This window comes from Phyllobates terribilis, unplaced genomic scaffold (genome assembly GCF_046119375.1).
Source record: "Phyllobates terribilis strain yellow unplaced genomic scaffold, ASM4611937v1 Scaffold_8__6_contigs__length_399053987, whole genome shotgun sequence".
Classification (NCBI taxonomy): domain Eukaryota; kingdom Metazoa; phylum Chordata; class Amphibia; order Anura; family Dendrobatidae; genus Phyllobates; species Phyllobates terribilis.
In genome coordinates, this window is record NW_027362768.1 from 364,522,828 (window position 1) to 364,547,882 (window position 25,055).

At 47.5% G+C, this 25,055-nt stretch overlaps 1 protein-coding gene across 1 annotated transcript in view; it reads right to left on the minus strand.

Annotated features, from left to right (window-relative positions):
- LOC141157482 (uncharacterized) overlaps positions 1-3,376 on the minus strand; it is a 40,740-nt gene extending 37,364 nt beyond the window's left edge. The window contains exon 1 of the mRNA XM_073644828.1: positions 3,352-3,376. The gene's annotated coding sequence lies outside the window, so the exon portion shown is untranslated. The remainder of the gene's footprint in view (positions 1-3,351) is intronic.
- Between the last annotated feature and the right edge of the window lie 21,679 nt (positions 3,377-25,055).

The window sequence follows — 25,055 nt, forward strand, 5'->3', positions numbered from 1 at the left end:
ACCTAGCCTGACGGGCATTCAGGCGCTTGGCAGCATCAAGATATATCAGATTTTTATGATCCGTAAGAACCTGAACGGGAAATTCCGCACCTTCCAAGAAGTGGCGCCAGTGTTCAAATGCGAGTTTAATAGCCAATAATTCCCGATTACCAATATCGTAATTCAGTTCAGTCTCCGAAAATTTTTTTGAAAAAAAGGCACAGGGATGTAATCGATCCCCGTTATCCTGAGACAATACTGCGCCAACCCCCACAGAGGAAGCATCAACCTCAACCAAAAACGGCTTAGTCACATCAGGCTGCATAAGGATGGGAGCAGAGGTGAACCTCTCCTTGAGATACACAAAAGCTTCAATGGCCTCAGAAGACCACTGAACCGCATCAGCACCTTTCCTGGTGAGATCGGTCAGAGGTTTGACAATACTAGAAAAATTTTTTATGAATTTTCTGTAATAATTGGCGAAACCTAAAAACCTCTGTATCGATTTCAAACCAATAGGCCTAGGCCATTCCTGTACAGCTTGAACTTTAACCGGGTCCATCTCAAAACCTTCGCTGGAGATAATGTAACCCAAAAAACGAATTCTCTGTACAGCGAACTCACATTTCTCCAGCTTAGCAAAAAGCGAATTGTCCATTAACAACTGTAATAACTCACATACGCTCCGCCAATGAGACTCCAGATCCGGCGAATAAATCAAAATGTCATCCAAATACACAACCACATTTTTGCCGATTAAAGGTCTAAGGATGTCATTAATAAGATTCTGAAAAAATGCAGGAGCATTAGTAAGACCAAAAGGCATAACCAGATTCTCAAAATGACCCACAGGAGTGTTAAAAGCAGTCTTCCATTCGTCACCCTCCTTCATGCGCAACAGATTGTATGCCCCCTTAAGGTCAATTTTAGAGAACCACTTGGCCCCCATTAACTGGTTAAACAGATCAGGAATCAATGGCAGTGGGTAAGGATTGCGTACAGTAATTTTGTTAATCTCACGAAAATCCAGACAAGGACGTAAACCGCCGTCCTTTTTTTTAACAAAAAAAAATCCAACCGCCACAGGAGACTTAGAGGGCCTAATGTGACCGGCGGCCAAACTTGTCTGTATGTATTCCTCCAAAGCCTTCCTCTCAGGAATAGTAAGGTTAAATAAACGACTTTTAGGAAGAGTCGCTCCAGGGACAAATTCAATAGAACAATCATAGTCTCTATGGAGAGGCAAAACCTGCGACTCCTTCTCAGAAAAAACTCTCCAAAAATCCTGAATAGGAACAGGCAATTCTCCCCTATCCAAAGCTGCAATACGCCCGTTACAACACTTGTCATAACATTTATGGCTCCAGGATTTAATTTCACTGGTAGACCAATCCAGTACAGGATTGTGAAATTTTAACCAGGGCAATCCCAATATTACTGGAGAAGGCAAGTTATTCAAAACTACCAAATCCAATTTCTCATGGTGAACACCATTAATAGTGAGAGGAAATTCACAGACCTTGAGAGTAATATTCTTCAAAGGGGAACCATCCACAGAAACCACAGCAATGGGGGATGATAAAGGTTCGGGTTTTAAATTGAGTCTTTCCAAGAATCCCCCATCAATTACATTCATAGTAGACCCACAATCAACAAACACCCGAAATTCCATTAATTTTTCCTGAGCAATCGTGGAAGCAGCTAAAAATACACCCTTGGAATTTAAACAGGCAATACGGGCATGACTGACCATTTTTTTTTCTTTCTTCATACGAAGCTCACAGCCTTTAATCAAATGACCAGATTTTCCGCAATAGAAACACAAGCCTTCAGAAAATCTACGGTCTTTTTCTTGAGAGCGAGGTGCCACCGATCCAATCTCCATCGGTTCACCACTGTTAGTACACACATTCTCATAACCAGAAACTGACATAGCAGAGGATTTGCTCTCATTAACCCTTGCACGCAGTCTCCTATCCACCCGTATAGCTAATTGCATAGCCTGTTGCAAATCTTCAGGTGTAGGATAAGCAATTAGCAGGTCTTTAACCCTTTCATTGAGCCCAGCAAGAAATAGACTTTTCAGAGCAGAATCGTTCCACCCTGTTTGAGTAGACCAACGACGGAAATGAGTACAATATTTTTCCACATTACCTGATCCCTGTTTCAAACGTCTCAACTCAGTCTCAGCTGATGCGACACGGTCAGGATCATCATATAATAGTCCCAAAGCAGAAAAAAAACTATCCACTGATCTGAAGCATGTATCACTAGGTTGCAAAGAAAAGGCCCACTCCTGAGGCTCTTTGCGCAAAAGTGACATTATGAACCCTATGCGCTGGGATTCATCCCCAGAGGACCTGGGTCTCAAACGAAAATACAATAAGCAAGCATTTTTAAATGAAAAAAATTCTCGGTGTTCACCAAAAAATAAATCCGGCAAACATACCTTAGGCTCCAAGAAATGTGCTCCAGGACAGTTACTCACGTGCTGACGGAGCTCGGCCACCTCCAGAGAGAGTCCCTGCAGGCGTTTAGCCAAATCCAGAACCGACACCATGATGGAACAGAAAAATCTTTCCTTAGAGAATTTGCTGGGCTGGACTTACTGTTATGTTCTGCTACCAGAGCTAAGGAAAGAGAGGAGATCTGTCCCTACGATAGAACTCAGCTTTATCCCTACGATGTAACAGGGAACCTGATCCTGCGATCAGACCTGCTAAAGTCCTAAGCTAGTCTGTACGGAGACCTATAGATGTGGGGAAGGAATCCCTACAAGTACTAAGGACTGGGAGGAAAATGGGACACCTCCTAACAGAAATAGTAGCAGACAGACAAACAAACAAAATATATAGAACACTGAGGTCCGTAGACCAAGCAAACTAACAGAGTTAGATACAGAGCACAAGCTAGCTAGAAAGTAGTTATACAATGAAGTCCAGCAAAGCCAGAAGGGCGGAGCAGGAATAAATAGGCCAACAAGGTCATGTGACCAGCAAAGGAAAAAACCTAAGAGCAAGGTTCTAACATATACTATGGCAATAAGGAGAAATAGAGCTGATTCCCGTTGAGGTCTGTGACAGTGACAACCACGACAGACTCCGTGTTTAGGAGACGACAGTGACGACTACCACACGGACTTCGACATACCAGGGACTAAGGTACCAGTAGAAATATTGTTTGCTATATTAGTTAGTTATAGTTAACTTTATGATTCAAAACTGTATTGTGAAACAAAGATACTGTTTATATACCTAGAATAATAACCCCCAGTATTGTGAACTAGTTGGTAAATCACTAAACCTTTAGACATTTCATTTCTGTTCACCTAAATTGTTTGTTGTAAATAAATAATGGCTTGGTTCAAGTTACCACTGAGTCGCCATCTTCTGCGTCGTTGCATCTGCGTACCTGGTTACATCTGAACACTACAACCTAAGCTGGATCCTGTCGCCATAACTGACTTGTTACAACAAGTAGTGTGTAAATATTGCTCAGGCTTATTGTTCTTCTTTAAGGAGTTATTGGGAGAACTGTTGTTTAGGGGATTTAGCTGTGTTTATTATATTTAAGTCCACCAACGGTTCCTTTAAGTGCGCCAGAATCCCCGCAAATGGGCTCAAACATTAAACTGTGTTTATTGTATCGCTGAATGTATTTTATGATGTGTGTTCACTGTTATAGTTTAGGAGGTGTGTGGTAGCTGTTACTTGCAGTAATGGAGTGTGTGATCATCATCATGAAGTGTGAGTGTGTCATCATCGTCATCTCTGAGTGTGTCATCATCATCATCATCATCATCAAGTGTGTGTGAGTGTATCATCATCATCATCTTCTCTGAGTATGTCATCATCATCATCATCTTTAAATATGAGTGTGTCATCATCATCTGTAAGTGTGTCATCATCAAGTGTGTGTGTCATCATCATAAGTAAGTGTGATATCATCATCTGTGTGTCATCATCATCATCAAGTGTGAGTGTGTCATCATCATCTGTAAGTGTATGATCATCATCAAAGATTGTGTCATCAAGTGTGAGTGTGTTATAATCATAATTATCTTCAAATGTGAGTGTGTCATCATCATCATCTTCAAATATGAGTGTGTCACCCTGATCATCAAGTGTGGGTGTGTCATCATCATCGTTATCATCATCATCACCATCACTTGTTTGGAGGGAAAAGAGCTGCTTCACAATATTTTATCAAACCAGCCACAGTTTATTATACCAGAGGATCATTTCACCTTGGCCTGGCATATAGGGCATACCTCACCACTGGGGTTGCAGTATATTTATATTGTTGTATTATGTTATAACCATTTTTCTTTTGCTGTATTCATGTGTTCTTCAAACCCACCAGTCAATTTTCTTACAATTAACTTGTTAAGTTTTTTTTATTCTTATCTTTTGTGAGTGTGTACTGATCTTGGATATAGGCTTCCTGAGTCCACCCCTGGCAAAAGGTGGACTCAGGAACAACTGCCTACATTTCTACCAGGGTTGCCAACTTGATTTTTTTTTACTATTTCTAGGAAAACAAAAAAATCACGGACAGTCAATTTTTTTTACGGACACATTGTAAAACCATAATAAATCAATAAGAGTATAAGTGATGCATGTCTACAGCCCATAATTTTGATATAAAGACATTAATTGCATTCACTGGGAAATATATATATATATATATATATATATATATATATATACATATATATGGAAAGCATTAACGGATTAAAGGTAATGATGTAAGGATGCGGATTGTATTGGATGGAGATGTACAGTTCAGGATCAGAGACTCCAAATTTAGAAATCACTGAAGATAAACTCAGTATGTGATGATATCAATAAAAGGAAAATATGTAAATGATGAAATAAATATCTTCTCTTAGTGTGAACATTACCTGTATATTGTTTGTCCTCTAAGATTCTAACCATTATACAGACTGGTATCTAGAATTGTATATACGAGTGACAAAATGATTCATTTAGTATATAAGCTGACTATATCTTACAATTAGAATTTGTATAAAATTTCTATATTTGGAAAAAACCCACCAGGACACTGGAGCCGCATCTGTTGAATGGTATCTTGATGAGGTAGTGATCCTTCTCCTTTTCAGGAATTGGATGTTTCGCCCCCAGCAGTTCGCCCCCAGCAATTCGTCCCCGGGTACATTTCGCCCACACACATTTCGCCCCCGCACATTTCGTCCCCAGCATTTGGCCCCCAGGATGTTTTGCCCCCGCACATATCGCCCCCCATCCGGGGGCGAAATGTGCGGGGGCGAAATGTACCTGGGGGCGAACAGATGGGGGCGAACTGTTTGGGGCAAATTGCTGGGGGCGAACTGCTGGGGGCGAAAACTTCCTATAACCCTCCTTTTCTGCTCTGCAGAGAAGGTCCTTGAGATGAATATCAAGTACATCTAGATGAGCCCCCGATACCAAGTTGTATGGTAAGATGTACTCCGCAGCAGCATCCGGGAGGCAACGGATCAAACTTTCCAGCTCCTGTAGTGATTCTGAAATAAATGCAAAGCAGAAATATGTCTAAAAGCTTCACAAACCATAAAGAAAGGCACTGGTAACATATTGAATAAGGCCGTTGAGGTCTCAATCAGTCCTCATGATCCACTCGGTCAAGCAGAGCGGTCTGTTCCTGGTTATACAGTGTACTTTTCATTCATTAATGAGAATTTGCATTGAAACTTGCATCATCTTCTGTAACTTTTTTTTTAAATAACTTTTATGCCTGTTAAAATGTGAAAGTAAGTTTTGCCTTTAATTTTTTTTTTTTATCCTCAGGCTGAATTTTTTCTAAAAAATCTCTAAATGGGCCTTACTTACTTCCTGTCACTAAAGTAATGGTTCACCGCCTTTGTCCCCAGTCTTTGTTGACATTTCTGCCTGCAGCTGTGACTGCCGAGCCTTATGATCAGCTGCAGCGGTCATTTGCTGTGGCTCTGACGTCACAGCTACATCAATGTCAACAAAAACAAGGGGCCGTGCCACAGTGACAAGGAATATTTTGTATTTTTAGATTGAGCAAGACTATGCTTGGAAAGTTTTGGAGATAGTTCTTGTATTTTAAACATTTTTACAGTATATACTAGAAAGTCAGATAAAACATGTTAGAATAAAAAAAAAAGCTTAGACTGTTCCATAGCTTCATTTCATAAATCGAAGTTAAGAAATCTCCTTACCCTTTGTTACTCACCTGTCCCTGCTCCAGTGCCAGGCCCTTCTCCTTTGGCCACCTCCCTTTCCTGTGGTCCACACCGAGTTTCCCACGTAATCTACTACTGGACAACCCCAGTTTAATCAAGTCAGAACACCCATATAAAATAAAAGCAGTGGACACTCACATCCCACCACGGTTCCCGGAGACCGACATTGACATTATTGTGTCACGTGTTAGCTGCAGTCAATGAACAGATGCAGCTCATCATTATTCCATAAGAATAGATGTCCGCTCTGATGAAATAGTAAAGGCTGTTGTTATTATATATGGGGTCCTGAATTGAGTAAACTGGAGTAGTCCAGTTGTGGACAACCCCTTTAATTTCCTATTTTTATTATTTAGATTGGCCAGATTTTTATGTATGCTTCAATACAAATATGTTTACTTTTTTAATTTCTTTATTGTTAACAAAAGTGATGGGGGTAATTAATTTTTTTTTCTTTTTAGATTTTTTAAAACTTTTTTTTAGTCTACTTAGGGGACTTTAACCTGTATTTGTCTGATCGCTTAAGCTATATACTACAATGTTGCAGTACATTATTATTAATTATAATAGCATCATTTATTCCATGGAACTTTACATGTGAAAGGGAATACATAATAAAAAACAAGTACAATAATCTTGAACAATACAAGTCACTGACTGGTACAGGAGGAGAGAGAACCCTGCCGCGAGTTCTCACAGTCTACAAGAGATAGGACAAATCACGGTCTTTACCACCATCGGTAAATTAATTAATCAACAGAGCCATTATCAATTCATAAATACATCACCAGAACCATCATCAGTACATGAATACAGCACGAGAACCACCATCAGTACATGAATACAGCACCAGAATGTAACATACCTGGCGGCGTCCTTGCATAGTGGTCCATCTCCCACTGTGCAAGAGCGTGCACTTGATCTCCAGTCCAGAATGTCTCTCTGGCTTCCCTCCATGCTGTCTGTTTGTGTCTGTTTCTGCTGCTTAAGGGCGGCGCCCGATCACTTCCTGCTTTTTTGTACCTGCTGTGGGTCACACCCCTTGTGCGTCCTCAGCCTATTGCTGTCTGTCACCTGGTATTTAACCCAGCTGCCCCAATCAATCCCTGCCTGAGCATTGTGTTTCATTCAGTGTATGCTTTCACTCTGAAGGTGCCAGGTCCCGTTCTGTGTTCTCTTGTCTGCCTATCCTGGAGGCTGTATTTCCAGGCCTGTCTGAACACGCTCCTAGCCTGTTCCTCCCGCCTTCTAGGGTCCGATTACCTAGACCCGCTCCTGTATCTTGTCTGTCCTGTCTGAACACGCTCCTTGCCTGTTCGTCCCGCCTCTCTGGGGGCCGTATTCCCAGACCCGCTCCTGTATTCCGCTGCAGTGTCGGTCTCCTCCGTACACTCAGTTCCAGTCTGAACTCTCTCCTATCTTTTACCTGTTTTTTCTCTATGTCCGTTCCTTTCCTTTTTCTGCAGAGTCTGAACTCGTACCTAACTCCTGCTTGTTGTCTCTGTACTCCCGTTTGTGAGTTTGTGGTCCACTCGCTACTTCTCTGCAAGTACCCTGTGGGTATCTGGCTCTGCCTTTCCCTTCCTGTCTGTTCTGTGTGAACAGAGCCCTGTCCCCCCTGCTCTGCCTTGCTCACCGCTCCGGCGGTTCTAGCCTGCTCTGCCTTGCTCACTGCTCCGGCAGCCTTGCTCCGCTCTGACCATTTTGCTCGCTGCTCCGGCAGCCTTGCTCCGCTCTGACCCTTTTGCTCGCTGCTCCGGCAGCCTTGCTCCGCTCTGACCCTTTTGCTCACTGCTCCGGCAGCCTTGCTCCGCTCTGACCCTTTTGCTCACTGCTCCGGCAGCCTTGCTCCGCTCTGACCCTTTTGCTCACTGCTCCGGCAGTCTCGCTCCACTCTTATCCTTTTGCTCACTGCCCCGGCAGTCTTGCTCTACTCTTGCTCACCGCTCCAGGCGGCCTCGTCCTGCTCTACTCTTGCTCACCGCTCCAGGCGGCCTCGTCCTGCTCTGCTTTTGCTCACCGCTCCAGACGGCCTCGTCCTGCTCTGCTCTTGCTCACCGCTCCAGGCGGCCTCGTCCTGCTCTGCTCTTGCTTACCGCTCCAGGCGGCCTCGTCCTGCTCTGCTATTGCTCACCGCTCCAGGCGGCCTCGTCCTGCTCTGCTCTTGCTCACCGCTCCAGGCGGCCTCGTCCTGCTCTGCTCTTGCTCACTGCTCCAGGCGGTCTCGTCCTGCTCTGCTCTTGCTCACCGCTCCAGGCGGTCTCGTCCTGCTCTGCTCTTGCTCACCGCTCCAGGCGGTCTCGTCCTGCTCTGCTCTTGCTCACCGCTCCAGGCGGTCTCGTCCTGCTCTGCTCTTGCTCACCGCTCCAGGCGGTCTCGTCCTGCTCTGCTCTTGCTCACCGCTCCAGGCGATCTCGTCCTGCTCTGCTCTTACTCACCGCTCCAGGCGGTCTCGTCCTGCTCTGCTCTTGCTCACCGCTCCAGGCGGTCTCGTCCTGCTCTGCTCTTGCTCACCGCTCCAGGCGGTCTCGTCCTGCTCTGCTCTTGCTCACCGCTCCAGGCGGTCTCGTCCTGCTCTGCTCTTGCTCACCACTCCAGGCGGTCTCGTCCTGCTCTGCTCTTGCTCACCGCTCCGGGCGGTCTCGTCCTGCCCTGCTCTTGCTCACCTCTCTGGGCGGCCTCACTCTGCTGTGTGTGTCCGCCACATCTGTGGTTCTGTTCCAGAGTCCCAGTGTGTACTGGGTCCTATCCCGCCTGTGTTCCTACCTGCTAGTGCCTTCCTGTCTGCACTCTAGCCGTGCTTGCCTGTACCCCCCTGCCTGCATACCCGCCTGCCTGCATACCAGTTGTGCCAGCCTAACCAGTCTGTTCCTGTATTCCCCTGTGTGGGTCAACAGCCATGTCCGGGGTCTGTCCTGGAGTAGCACCTGGTCCCTCTGCTCGGTTCCTCCTTGGTGCACTGGCGTCGTATGCCGTCGTGCGACCCTGGTCGGATCGGGTGAATACCTAGTTACGCCCCTCCAGGCATTCACTCTCCGGCACGGTCCAGTGGAATCACACGCACACGCCGCTCAGCCCGGGCGTGTGCATTACACAGAACCACCATCAGTACAGGAATATATAACCAGAACCATCATTAATACATAAATAAAGCAACAGAACCACCATCAGTACATGAATAAAGCTCCAGAACCATCATCAGTGCACAAATTCAACATCAGAACCAGCATCAATACATGACTAAAGCACCAGAACCATCATCAGTACATGAATACATGATCAGAACCATTATTAGTCTATTGAATACAGCATTAGAACCATCATCAATACATGATTACAACACCAGTACTACCATTCGTACATGAATATTTATTTATTTATTTTACTCACTTATATAGCACCATTAATTCCACAGCACTTTACAGACATTATCGGCACTGTCCCCATTGGGGCTCACAATTTACATTCCCTATGAGTATGTCTTTGGAGTGTGGGAGGAAACCTGAGAACCCAGAGGAAACCCACGCAAACATGGGGAGAACAGACAAACTCCTTGATGTTGTCCTTGGTGGGATCTTAGATATCTACAATTTCAATAAATACACTACATTCTTTGTGTCACACATTATCAATTCCTCTGTGCTCTTGTTTTTATATATATATATATATATACACATATATATATGTATACACACACATATGTGTGTATACATATATATATATACTGTTCAAAAAAATAACGGGAACACTTAAACTACACAATGTAACTCCGAGTCAATAACACTTCTGTGAAATCTACCTGTCCAGTTATGAAGCAACACTGATTGTGAATCAATTTCTCCTGCTGTTGTGCAAATGGAACAGACAACTGGTAGAAATGATCGGCAATTAGCAAGATACCCCCTATAAAGGAGCGGTTCTGCAGGTGGTCACCACAGACCATTTCTCTGTTCTCATCCTTTTTGACTGTTGTTTTGGTCACTTTTTCATTTTGCCATGGCTCTCACCCCTAGAGGTACAGTAGCATGAGGCTGCTGGGTTGTTGCCCACCTACGGCGCCCTCCGCGTCTCCTGGTGTACTGGCCTGTCTCCTGGTAGCGCCTCCAGCCTCTGGACACTACGCTGGCAGACACAGCAAACCTTCTTCTCACAGCTCGCATTGATGTGCCATCCTGGAAGAGTTGCACTACCTGAGCAACTTCTGTGGGTTGTAGAGTTCGTCTCATGCTAACACGAGTGTGAAAGCACAACCAACATTCAAAAGTGACCAAAACATCAGCCAGGAAGCATTGGTACTGAGATGCGGTCTGTGGTCCCCACCTGCAGAACCATTCCTTTATTGAGGGTGTCTTGATAATTGCCAATAATTTCCATCTATTGTCTATTCCATTTGCACAACAGCATGTGAAATTGATTGTCAATCAGTGTTGCTTCCTAAGTGGACAGTTTGATGTCACAGAAGTTTGATTTACTTGGAGTTATATTCTGTTGTTTAAGTGTTCCCTTTATTTTTTTGAGCAGTGTATATATACTGTATATATATATATATATATATATATATATATATATATATACAGTATAGACCAAAAGTTTGGACACACCTTCTCATTTAAAGATTTTTCTGTATTATCCTGAGTATTGAAATTGTATATTCACACTGAAGGCATCAAAACTATGAATTAACATATGTGGAATTATATACTTAACAAAAAAGTGTGAAACAACTGAAAATATGTATTATATTCTAGGTTCTTCACAGTAGCCACCTTTTGCTTTGATGACTGCTTTGCACACTCTTGGAATTCTCTTGATGAGCTTCAAGAGGTAGTCACCGGAAATGGTTTTCAAACAATCTTGAGGGAGTTCTCAGAGATGCTTAGCACTTGTTGGCCCTTTTGCCTTCACTCTGTGGTCCAGCTCACCCAAACCATCTCTATTGGGTTCAGGTCTGGTGACTGTGGAGGCCAGGTCATCTAGCGTAGCACCCCACCACTCTCCTTCTTGGTCAAATAGCCCTTACACAGCCTGGAGGTGTGTTTGGGGTCATTGTCCTGTTGAAAAATAAATGATGGTCCAACTATTTTGGGCACTTTTTAGGCTTTTTACAGACTGCCGGGGGTGCGGCCGCAAAAATGCTCGGGTCTCCCATAGACTAACATTGGGCTTGTTGCTCGGGTCGAGCAGCCGAGTATCACGGCGAGCTCGGCCCGAGCTTCGAGCACCCGAGCATTTTAGTGCTCGCTCAACACTAGTCATTACATGTCTCACACTAGTAATGCCCCCTTTCATTGAAAATAAGCTCTGGAGGCAGATTTTCAGGAAGATCTATGTCTGGCCCATAGATCTTAACAGCTTATTTACATATTAAGAAAAGCATGTAATAAGATATCTGATTACAGATACCAAGGTATAATTTTATTCAACTTTCTAGAAACTACATGCCGATATACAGTCATGGCTGAAAGTGTTGGCACCCTTGAAATTGTTCCAGAAAATGAAGTATTTCTCCCAGAAAATTATTGCAGTTACAAGTGTTTTGTTATACACGTTTATTTCCTTTGTGTGTACTGGAACAACACAAAGCAGAGAAAAAAAGGCAAAAAAAAGGCAAATTTAACATAATTTCACTCAAAACCCCAAAAAAGGGCTGGACAAAACTTGTTGGCACCTTTCCAAAATTGTGGGTAAACAACTTTGTTTCAAACATGTGATGCTTGTTCACACTCACCTGTGGCAAGTAACAGGTGAGGGCAATATGAAAACCTCACCTGAAACCAGATAAAAATGGGAGAATTTTACTCAATCTTTGCATTGTGTGTCTGTGTGTGACACTAAGCATGGAGAACAGAAAGAGGAGAAGAGAACTGTCTGAGGACCAAAAATTGTTTAAAAATATTAACAATGATCCACTCTGAATCCTATGTCCTCCAGAGTTTATGTTTTTTTTTCACTTTCAGATACAAATACAGAAAAAAACTACTGTAATTAATTAAGGAGGTCCCTAAAAGACTCTCATCTATCAGCCTTGACAACTGGAGGTCCCAATAAGTCTATCAGTCCACTAATTTTAATGGAAACTGTGTAATGCTTCTCTCCTCCTGCAGAGGCACTGCTGCAAAAGTGCCAGAAGGGGGAGCAAAGTGAATATGGCTTTATATATACATATATATATATTTATGTATATATAAAGCCATATTCACTTTGCTCCCCCTTCTGGCAAATTAAATCCTCTAGGATTGATAAAATAAAATTATCCCATTTAGTAAGAAAAAACCCTGATATGTTAATTGTTTGATACAGTCTCCAGCAATCAACTGTAATCTGTAAAGGAATCTGGTAACAAATGTTCACTTTTGCAGGAAGCATTTCTGACCCCCAGGTCACTGCTGTCAACAACGTGGTCAGAGGTATTAAGCCACTTTAACGGGTTCACAAGAAAATGTTCAAAAACGAAACTGAAAAGGTTTTCCTGTGAAATATGTTAAGAAACTTCCTTTCCAGGGTAAAGACTTGTGTATAAGGTAAAATAAATAAACAAAAACAAAAATACTCCTCCACACCTTGGGCTATGTTCACAAGTAGCATTTTTTATGCATTTTGCACTTTTGTATTGCTTTCAACCGTGACAAATGCATTCACGGGAAAATGTCATTTTAACATTTTACAACCTTATCTGGCCATGTGCTGTGTGACACATGCATACAGTGCTGAAAAGACATGGGAACAGCATGGGGAAGACCCCTGGAAGCATCTCTGACACCCAGGTCACTGCCTAAAAGTGTGCCCATCAGAAGTGATCCTTTCCGCATCAGAAGATGCAGACTTGCAACTATCCCCGTGCAAGTCCTTGTCCCAGGGCAGTGTTCAATTATACCTCCCCCATTCCTTGCAATGCAAGCGCAAGTATGCAGCCTGCTACCCACCCACCCCCAGGCTGCAATACCATACTGCTAGCTTGCTTGCACTTGAAATGGGGCCTTTTAGTTTGGAGGAGGCCGAAGCTGGCCACTACCTCATGGCTGCTTCGGCAGAGAGGTATCCATACTCAGTCCCCAGCCGCCCGGCGGCCGGGTGTCCACGCTCAGTCCCCAGCCGCCAGGGGGCGGCCGGGTGTCCATACTCTGTCCCCAGCCGCCCCACGGCCGGGTGTCCACACACGGTCCCCAGCCGCCTGGGGTTGGCCGGGTGTCCATAAACGGTCCCCAGCCGCCCCTATTTCTCCTTGGAACATCCCCCCCACACACTTTTCTTAGCCCGGCCTGCTTTAGGGCAGCATTGGACGAGCCCACCAGAGAACCAGACTCCTCCGGTGGGCCCTGGCTTCTCCATCAGGGGAGTTGAGAGTGCCAAGGTGAGGAGCATGATGATGATGATAGAAGTTAGCATCTGCTTTCTTTTCTTGGAATGCAAGCGTAAGTGTGCAACCTGCCACCCACCCACCCCCAGGCTGCAATACCATACTGCTAGCTTGCTTGCACTTGAAATGGGGCCTTTTAGTTTGGAGGAGGCCGAAGCTGGCCACTACCTCATGGCTGCTTCGGCAGCGAGGTATCCATACTCAGTCCCCAGCCGCCCGACGGCCGGGTGTCCACGCTCGGTCCCCAGCCGCCAGGGGGCGGCCGGGTGTCCACACATGGTCCCAGCCGCCCCACGGCCCGGTGTCCACACACGGTCCCCAGCCACCTGGGGGCGGCCGGGTGTCCATAAACGGTCCCCAGCCACCCCTATTTCTCCTTGGCACATCCCCCCTCACACTTTTCTTAGCATGCTTTAGGGCAGCATTGGACGAGCCCACAAGAGAACCAGACTCCTCCGGTGGGCCCTGGCTTCACCATCAGGGGAGTTGAGAGTGCCAAGGTGAGGAGCATGATGATGATGATAGAAGTTAGCATCTGCTTTGTTTTCTTGGAATGCAAGCACATGTATGTAGTAGCGGCTAGGCCTGAGGTGGTCAGCGTTTTGGCGCATATCCTACCTCCTCCGAGGATTGCTGGATGTTTTCCTCCTACTATCCCAGTTCTATGACTCCCGTTAAAACAAAGCTTCAGGTGATGAATGATGGATGAGGTGGTGGCAAAGGAGAAAGAGCAGGAGGAACAGGGACTATTCACATCAATATCAGGCCAGTCAACCACACATGTCTAGTAGGATATGTTTCTGTACCAAAAGGAGAGGTTCGGTTATAGGGCATGCAGTGAGTGCAATGCCTACCAAAAATTTCGAGGCACTACAATGCCCTTTGGAAGTGACATGGAGGTCAGAGGGCCTTAACTAAACCGTTTTTTCCATTTATAGCAACTTGGTCTCCCGTGCACTGTTGGCCGAAGCAGTGAATGGAAGGCTTTCCAAAAATTATGAGGAACTGCAATGCCCCTTGAAACAGACGTGGATTACAGCATATTAAAAACCTTCTACCCATTATTGGGGAGTGGGTCTCCCTTAGTGTTCACCTATGCATTGAAAAGCAAAAGCTGACTAAAATTAGGAGGAAATGCAATGCCCGTTGGAAGAATGGTGGAGTTCGCAGTGGAATAAAAAGACAATATCAATGCCCCTTGAAAAATTGGTGGAGGTCGCAGTAGCTTAACAAGACGGTTTTAATGACCCTTGGAAAAGTGGTGGAGGTCGCAGTGGAATAAAAAGACAATATCAATGCCCCTGGGAAAAGTGGTGGAGGTCGCAGTAGCTTAACAAGACAGTTTAAAAGCCCCTGTGAAGAGACGTGGAGGTTGCAGTAGCTTAACAAGACGGTTTAAATGCACCTTGGAAGAGACGTGGAGGTCGCATTAGCTTAACAAGACGGTTTAAATGCCCCTGTGAAGAAGCGTGGAGGTTGCAGTAGCTTAACAAGACGGTTTAAATGCCCCTTGGAAGAGACGTGGAGGTCGCAGCAGCTTAACAAGATGGTTTTAATGGCCCTTGGAAAAGTGGTGGAGGTCGCATTAGCTTAACAAGACGGTTTTAATGCCCCTTGGAGAAGTGGTGCAGGTCGCAGTAGCTTAACAAGACGGTTTTTATGCCCCTTGGAGAAGTGGTGGAGGTCGCATTAGCTTAACAAGACGGTTTTAATGCCCCTTGGAGAAGTGGTGGAGGTCGCAGTAGCTTAATAAGACGGTTTAAATGCCCCTTGGAAGAGACGTGGAGGTTGCAGTAGCTTAACAAGACGGTTTATATGCCCCTTGGGAGAGACGTGGAGGTCGCAGTAGCTTAACAAGAAGGTTTAAATGCCCCTTGGAAGAGACGTGGAGGTCGCATTAGGTTAACAAGACGGTTTAAATGCCCCTGTGAAGAGAGGTGGAGGTTGCAGTAGCTTAACAAGATGGTTTAATTGCCCCTTGGAAGAGACGTGGAGGTCGCAGCAGCTTAACAAGATGGTTTTAATGCCCCTTGGAAAAGTGGTGGAGGTTACAGTAGCTTAACAAGACGGTTTTAATGCCCCTTCGAGAAGTGGTGGAGGTTGCAGTAGCTTAACAAGACGGTTTTAATGCCCCTTGGAAAAGAGGTGGAGGTCGCATTAGCTTAACAAGATGGTTTAAATGCCCCTTGGAAGAGACGTGGAGGTTGCAGTAGCTTAACAAGATGGTTTAAATGCCCCTTGGAAGAGACGTGGAGGTTGCAGTAGCTTAACAAGATGGTTTAAATGCCCCTTGGAAGAGACGTGGAGGTCGCAGTAGCTTAACAAGATGGTTTTAATGCCCCTTGGAAGAGACGTGGAGGTTGCAGTAGCTTAACAAGACGGTTTAAATGCCCCTTGGAATAGACGTGGAGGTTGCAGTAGCTTAACAAGTCGGTTTAAATGCCCCTTGGAAGAGTGGTGGAGGTTACAGTAGCTTAACAAGACGGTTTTAATGCCCCTTGGAGAAGTGGTGGAGGTCGCAGTAGCTTAACAAGTCTGTTTTAATGCCCCTTGGAGAAGTGGTGGAGGTCGCATTAGCTTAACAAGACGGTTTTAATGCCCCTTGGAAGAGACGTGGAGGTTGCAGTAGCTTAACAAGACGGTTTTAATTCCCCTTGGAAGAGACGTGGAGGTCGCAGTAGCTTAACAAGACGCTTTTAATGCCCCTTGGAAAAGTGGTGGAGGTTTCAGTAGCTTAACAAGACGGTTTTAATGCCCCTTGGAAAAGTGGTGGAGGTCACATTAGCTTAACAAGACGGTTTTAATGCCCCTTGGAAAAGTGGTGGAGGTCGCATTAGCTTAACAAGACGGTTTTAATGCCCCTTACAAGAGCCATGCAGTACAGCATATTAAAAACATTATTCCCATTATTGGGGAGTGGGTCTCCCATAGTTTTTGCCTATGCCTTCCAAGCAAAATCTGCCAAAAATTAGGACGGAGGAACTTGCAATGCTGGCAACACGAACCACGGTCACCCTGGTGGTATAGTGGTGGTTGAGGCTGACGATAAGGAGAAGAGCAAAAAAAAAGCCGAAATGAGGAAGCGTATACCCATGTGTGGGTGTGAAGCGGTGCATGGGGATACACCTCCCGAAATAACACAGTGGATTTGACTTTATGTTACTCTGCTGTCATTTGGTGGTGATGAGAAGTCTGGCCCAATCCAGCCCTTGTTCATTTTGATAAGGGTCAGCTTGTCAGCATTGTCAGTTGACAGGCGAGTGCGCTTATCAGTTATAATTCCCCCAGCGGCACTAAAAACACGCTCCGATAACACGCTAGTGGCAGGGCAGGCCAGGACCTCCAAGGCGTACAGAGCGAGTTCATTCCAAGTGTCCAACTTGGATACCCAATAATTAAAAGGCACAGAGTAATCACGGAGGACGCTGGTACGGTCGGCAAGGTACTCCCTCACCATCTTTTGAAACTTTCCACTCCTTGTGAGAGTACCCCGCGCCTCAGGGCCTGTAAGCTGGGCGGGTCTCAGAAAACTGTCCCAGAATGTTGACAGTGTTCCCCTGCCTCTGCTGGATTGGAGTTGCGTCTCTCTCGCTTGTACGCCTTGGTTGGTCAACGAACTGTGACCTCTGCCGCTAGCGTGTTCAGATGGGAATTTTTTTAAGAGTTCTGCAGCAAGGGCCTTCTGGTACTGCCCCATTTTTGTAGACCTCTCCACCTCAGGAATAAGAGAGTGAAAGTTCTCCTTGTAACGGGGGTCTAAAAGTGTCACCAACCAGTAATGACTGTCACCCAACATTTTGGCAACGCAAGGGTCATGGTTAAGGCAGCGTAACATAAAGTCAGCCATGCGTGCCAGACTGGTAATGGGCAAGACTTCCGTGTCCTCACCAAGATGACGACTGACCATGCTCTCCTCCTCCTCCTCCTCCCCCCTGTCCTCAGGTCACCCACGCTGAACCAACTGTATGACAGTTGTACAGGTACTACCGTCTACAGGGCATGATACCAACTCCTGTTCTTCCTCCTCCTCCTCCTCTCCCTCATTGTCCCCCAATGCACGTTGGGATGAGATGAGGCCGGGCTGTGTGTAATCGCCCGCTACGGCTTCTTGATCCATCTCATCATACTCTGGCTGCAATGTCTCCTCTTTAATTCTCTGCAGAGAGCGTTGCAAAAGACAGACAAGTGGGATGCTGACGCTAATGATGGCGTCATCGCCACTCACCATCTTGGTGGACTCCTCAAAGTTTGTCAGGATGGTACATATGTCAGACATCCAGGTCCACTCCTGAGGTCTTATGTGTGGAGTCTGACCTGAATATCGATGGCCTTGTTGCAGCTGGTACTCCACAACTGCTCTCTTCTGCTCACAAATCCTTTGCAACATGTTGAGGGTAGAGTTCCAACGTGTGGGGACATCACACACCAGTCGGTGTGCCGGAAGTTGCAAATGCTGCTGCAACATAGCAAGGGCGGCGGAAGCTGTAGCCGACTTCTGATAATGAGCTAACAGGCGGCGTACTTTGACGACCAGATCTGGCAACTCGGGGTACGATTTAAGAAACCTCTGAACCACGAGGTTAAGCACATGAGCCAGGCATGGTACGTGTGTGATCTCGCCTCGCCTCAGAGCCGCCACCAGGTTACGGCCATTGTCACACACGACCATGCCTGGATGTAGGTTCAGCGGTCTCAGCCACAGATCTGCCTGCTCTTTCACAGCTGTCCACAATTCACAATCAGTGTGAGGTTTATCACCTAAGCTTATGAGTTTCAGCACAGCCTGTTGCCGCTTGGCTGAGGCAGTACTGCAGTGCTTCTGACGCGCCCCTGGGCCTGTGTCGCGCTGCGTTGCGCACGCGGGAGCTTACCCGGAGCCAGATCTCTTGAGGGTTGTAGTCTCGTGGCGGTGATCCGGTCCGTGCCCAGGGAGTCAAACTGAGAGGCGCTGTATTAGCGGTAGATGTTGGATGACTACGCCACCCGTTGAATGCAGCTATGGAGCTGCCGCTGCAGGGCAGACCGCTGAGGCCGGTGGTAGGATTGTGCAGCGTGATAGTATAACCCCCAACTGGAGGGGTATGGCCTCAGGGCAGCCGACGTGGACGATGGGGGTAGCAGGAACCACTCGGAGACGGTACGGTGTAGTTCAGGGTCTTTACTGGTGACAAAGATAGACCCTCCCGGAGTACTGGCTAGCGATTGGGGCCTGGTCAGTCCTTGAGCAGATGGGATCTCCCCTGGCCAGGCGGAGTTGTAGGCCTCCCAAACTAACTGTACTCTTCTGGCTACCTTGCTAGAGGCGGGTAAAAGTAGCCCACGTCCCTGAGTGTCCCGTGTGATGCTCACCCGTATGGCCGGTGACTCGGGGCCTTCTAGTAGCTTCCGCTCCACGACGGCGGTGCTGGTCCCATGCGTGTGACCGTGCCTTCGGGTTTCTTGGCCAGAGGACCTGGAATCCCCTGCCTGACGGATTCTGCTGCTGGGTAGGAGTTAGTCCCCACAGCCTCGGACTCCAGGTCCGGTAAGAAATCTTCTCAGTCAGGGCGAGCTCTGCAGCTGCCAGCCCCTGACTCCTTGTAACACTGCTCCCACAGAGCTCCTGATGTTTTGTTCCTATATTTGCTTCTTTTCTCTGTCTCTACTTCTTCTCTACTCACTAACCCTGCCTCAGCCCCAGGTTTATATAGGGGAAGTCCTTCCACTCCCAGGACTGGGCAGGAGGTGTGGCATGCATAGGATCCCTGACCAAGAGACCTCCCACCTGCTCTCAGACATAACATTGCTGTTACTGTGGAAACCAGACCCCTGGGGTGCCACACTTCCAGCTTGTAACTGATGTGGTGATATCTGAGATGGAGGCTGAACATGAGGAGGAGGAGGAGGATGATGTGCAGGAGCTGTACACTGTGGGGGCAACTCTGACTGACATAGAGCCCGCAATCCTCGGTGTGGGGAGGATGTGTTCCATCCCAAGGTCCGACTGGGTCCCGGCTTCCACTATGTTTACCCAGTGTGCCGTCAGGGAGATGTACCGTCCCTGGCCACAAGCACTTGTCCACGTGTCCGTTGTCAGGTGGACTCTCCCAGTAACTGCGTTGTTGAGGGCACGGTAGATGTTTTGGGACACGTGCTTGTGTAATGCGGGGATGGCACTTCGGGCAAAATAGTGTTGGCCGGGGACCGAGTACCGAGGGACGGCCACCGCCATAAGGTTGCGGAAGGATTCCATCTCCACCAGCCTAAAAGGCAGCATTTCCAACGCAAGCAGTCGTGAAATGTGCAAATTTAGGACTGTGGCCTGTGGGGCGTTGGCTGCGAATTTGCGCTTTCGTTCAAAGCTCTGGGATATGGACAATTGAACGCTGCGGTGGGACGTGGACGTTGATGCTGTTTCTTGAGAAACTGCCATAACAAGTGAAGACTGAGAGGAGGGGGCATCTTTGTGACTAGCCCAGGGGGATGGAGATGACTCGGTACCCGGGCCTTTAGCCTGGCCTTTAGGAATGTCGTGGTGGTCGGCTCCCGGGCCCGTACCCTGGGCGGGGCCTCTCCTTTAGAAAGGGGTTGGTGATTTGTTAAGTTTATAATAGAGTTTGTGACGCCACATGTGGCTTCTGGTGATGATCACCAGCGCTGCGCAGTCCACTGAGGCTGGTGGTAAGGCAGCTGGATGGTATAGCTCCCCGCAGGTGGAGCTAGGCCTCAGGGCAGTGTATGAACGGGGAAAGCAGGACGAAGAGACCCCGCCGGGTTAGAGCAAGAACAGGGACAGACACGATAGTCACTTCAGTACGTTTTACTGATGGAAATTCAGGCACTCCCCGGAGCACTGTAGGGTGAAGGGTGTATGTCCGGATCCTCCCCAATGAGCGGGTTTTGGGCCTCCTGTTTCTTGATTCTGCGTAGTAAGTTTCTGACCTGCCTGGAGCTAGGCCTAACTTTGTCTCTGTCCTGCGCTGGCTGACCTTGTGGTAGGGCCTTCTGTTGGATTACACGCTCCCGACTTACGGGGCCTATGTGCCTCCTGGCTCTGATACGTATCAGCACTTTAGCGATCCTGGGACTTGTAGTTCTCCAGGGATTCCGGTTTTATCTTACTGGGTCATGGAGATCCCGGTAAGCTTCGGACCCGGTGTCCGGTAACTGCTTCTTCGGGGTGAGCTAGTTAAGCTCCTCTGCCCCCTATGAACTAACTCTCTCTACTCGCCTTCAGCCTACTCAGGCCCTCAATAGGCTACTCACACTAACGGCAGCTTGCCGCGCTTCACCGATCTTATGGCGCCGGCACACCTAAAGCTCACCTCTCTGAGCTACAACTGATTCTAGAACGTGCTCCACTGCAGACTGGCCTCTCTCAGGCTTTTGCACTGCAGGAACTCTCTCAACTGGTTTGCTTTCTGTCAACTCCAGTCTAGACTAACTGAGCTCGACTCTGCATTCAGGTTTGTACTTGCTGAACTCTCCAGAGGAACTGAGCTGCCTGGCTCCACCTTCCCTATTTATCTATCCCTAACGGGCTCCCTCTGGTGGTCTGAGGTGGAAGGTGGAGATGTGTGAATGGTTATGGGGGCCTCTTGTGGAGGAATCCTTCAATACACCCTTCTAGGATTTGTGATACCAAGCACAGCTGGGCTTCACATTCCCCCCTAGTTAAACTCAGCACTCCCAGGGTGAAGTACATTTTATAAAACAGTAACAATAGGAACTTAAGCAATACAAGAACAATCTTCCCTTTATGGGAGGCACCAATCTTAAACGTTGCATAACAATTAAACAAATATAGTGTGTCCTCAGAATCCAAGTCTCTTGTGGTGAGGTTCCCATACAGGATGTCCATCTCACAAGGTAGAGTACTTTGTGGTTTTTGAGGGACCTGTCCTAAACCCTCTACGTAGGCCCTGGGGTGGCTGCAGGGCATGAAGATCCCGAGTTGGACCTCCAAGAGAGCCACTCCAGACAGGTTTTCCTTCTGAGGTCACCTAAAGGGCACTCCAGGGAGCGCAATTATATACAATAAAAGTTTTTGGGGCTGCACACAGTCCTCAGCCACGAAGTTCATTATGTAGGCATAAAGAATTAATAGGAAAAAGTACAAATTGATTAGCATGCATGAAAATAGACAATTAATTCAGTAGATTTCAAGTTAATATAATTCAGTTTAATACCCCAGGGGTAACTATCTACACTTTCAGCAATTTTGATCATCTACTGTGTGTACCTAGCAGGAGGTTTACCTCTCGTGCTGCGTACTGATCTGCGTAGTGCTGTGGTTGGTGGAGTGTCAGTGTCTGTATCCTCAGTTACTCTATCAGTTCTAGGTGTAAGCATGTTGTAAAACTGCCTTAACCTCTCTCTTGGACTGGCAAGTCTACCATTGGCTGGGCCCTCTTGCTCTGCTCCTGCCGGGGATCCTTCATCCGGGGATACTTCTTGAGCTGGCTCTTCTGCAGCACTTACAGGTACAACTTGCTGTGGAGGGTTTTCTGGCTGTTCATAGTATTGGAGTACTGGAATAATTACTGCACCTCCTATCTGAGGCCAATCCGCTGGGAAATCTCCTAGGTCAGTGTGTACCACTTTTTCCTTAGGTTCTTCCTGGGTTGTGAGAGGCACTCTTTCTTGGGGTTTCAGTAAGTCTGGACACAACTTTAGGTGGTCCCTGGACACTGTAGCAGATGTTTTTCCTCCATCACGACTGATTATGCATGTCTTTTTGTTATCAAATCTTAACGATAACACAGTGTAGGGTTCTTTTTCCCACTGGTCATCAAGTTTGTGGTTACGTCTTTTCCTTTTTAGTACTGTTTCACCAGGTGTGAAAGGTTCTGCTGGTGCGTTTTTGTTGTAGTGCATTTCCTGCTTTTCTCTCACCCGTAAGACTGTCCTTGACACAAGCTTGTACCCTTCTGTACTGCTCTTGTCTGGTCTTGTCCCAGTCCTCAGAGGTCATATCAGCTTCAGGTTCAATAACACCGAGCTCCAGATCCATGGGCAGCTTTCCTGGCCTTGCCCGCATGAGATATGCCGGAGTGCAATTGGTGGAATTGACTGGTATATGATTGTACAGATCCACTAGGTCTGGTAGTAGGTCTGGCCACTGGTTTCTCTCCTCAAGTGGTATGGTCTTTAGCAGGTCGATGATGATGTTGTTCATCTGACTCGCCCCCTGGGCCGTGGGGCACTCGGATCCGGGCAGTAGGGGAACGATGGGAGTAGTAGTGGCAACCCGGTTCCGTGGCTCAGGGTGGTCAGGCCAGTGGTAGTCCGTTATGTGCTGTTGATTATGTCCGACTACGCCACCCGTGGATTGCGGTTATTAGGAACCGCCGCTGCATGCAGACCGCTGGGGCTGATGAGGTGTGCAGCTAGGGTAGTGTGACTCCCCACGGGAAGAGTGTGGCCCCAGGGCAGTATAATGGATGGTGGGAGTGATGGTGGTGAGAGTCCCAGTGCCGTTAGTGCTGGAGGAGCAAGGAGCACACAGACAACAGGTTGCAGTCCAGGGTCTTTACTAGAACAGGTAAACTGACCCACAAACAGTCCCGGCTAGGAGGGGACCTGGATGTCTGAGAGCAATGGGGAAATTGGCCCTGGTCAGGGTGAGGGTGTAGGCCTACCGTGCTTTCTGCGCTCCTTCTGGCTATCTCCTCCTGATAGGGTAACAGCCCACGTTTCCGAGCTTTCCGTGTACTCTCGCCTGTATGGCCTGCGACGTGGGTTCCTTTCTGCTCCCGGCCTGGTACGGCTTTACTGGTCCCTTCTGTTGTGGCAGAGCCTCCAGGCTTCTTAGGCCAAGGAATATACAGTCCCCTGCGGACTGGTTATCTGCTGTAGGATGTGGAATCCTCCCAGCCTCAGACACCAAAGTCTTGTGAATTAAGTCCTTTATCTGCCAAGACAGGCTCACTTCGCCTCTTGTCTCTGGCTTGTGGCTCTCCTCCTGCCACACTTCCTCTTAGGTGCAATACAACTTTCTGTCCCTGCTCTGCTCCGGGACACGTCTCAGTGCTGAGACAGGTCATCCAGTTCTCCCTAACCCTGCCCCCAGCACCAGCTTTTATAGGGGCAGCCTGCTCCCCCTACTGGCCTGAGACAGGAGGTACTGCATGCTAATGTTCCCCTGACTAGAGAACCTCCCCCTTGCTCTCAGACACAGCTTTATTACATTTTGTGGCATCCAGGCCAGGGTGACACACATCTTTTCGCAAAGACAGTTTGTTTGTGGGTGGTAAGGCGTAGTTCTTATCTTTTTACACCTGTAGATATGGCAGAACTCCTTGAACAACTCAGCCTCAAAGGCCGGGCCCTGGTCCGTCAGCACCTGCTCAGGGTAGCCATGGGGTCTGCAGAAATACGCTTGGAACGTTTTTGCTGCTGTCTCTGCCGTCAGGTCTTTGACGGGGGCGACCACCAGAAAACGTGAGTAGTGATCTACCATGGTCAGAGCATAGGAGTATCCTGACCTGCTGGGGGAGAGCTTGACATGGTCCAGGGCCACGATCTCCAGGGGTTGAGTCATCTTGATGGGCTGCAGGGGTGCCTTCTGGCTGCTGAAGTCTTTCCTTCTTAGGCCGCAGGGTCCACAGTCCCGGCACCACCTTTCAATGGAGCTGCGCATTCCTACCCAGTAGAATCGACACTTCAGCAGGGTCTCTAGCTTTTTCCAGCCAAAGTGCCCCGCCTGATCGTGGTAAGCTTCCAATACCATCTGGATGTCTGTCTTAGGGACTACTATCTGCCATACCATCTCATGAGTTTTTGGATTGACGTACCTCCGGCACAGCTTCTCACGGTAAATAAACAGCCGGCTTCTCTCGTTCCACAGCTGCTTTGCTTGCAGAGACGCATCTTTCTCCAGGGAGGCACCTTCTTGGGTTATCAGCTGTTTGATGCGGCTGACAACCGGGTCGCTGTCCTGGGTCTCTTTCCAGCTGTGGTGAGGCAGGGGGTTTAACGTCTTTCCACGCTGCTTCCTGGAGGCTCGTTGCTCGTGGATCATCCCACTCCGGTGAAAGGCAGGTAGCTCTATCTCTTCCAGGTCATCCACTTCTTCTTCTGTGTCTGACTGGTGAGGCATCCTAGACAGGGCATCGGCGTTGGCGTTCTTGCGGCCCGCCCGGTATTTCATTGTAAATTGGTAGTTTGACAGCCGAGCCATCCATCGTTGCTCCAGAGCCCCCAACTTAGCTTTTTCAAGATGGGTCAAGGGGTTGTTATCAGTAAAGGCAGTGAACTTGCTGGAGGCCAGATAGTGCTTGAACCGTTCAGTGATGGCCCAGACCAAGGCCAGGAACTCCAACTTGAAGCTGCTATTGTTCTCTGGGTTCCTCTCAGTCGGACGGAGCTTCCTGCTTGCGTATGCGATGACTTTCTCTTACCCATTCTGCTTCTGACTTAAGACAGTGCCCAGGCCTTCGTTGCTGGCATCCGTATACAGCAGGAACGGTTGGCTGTAGTCAGGGTAGGCTAGGATCTCATCACCTGTCA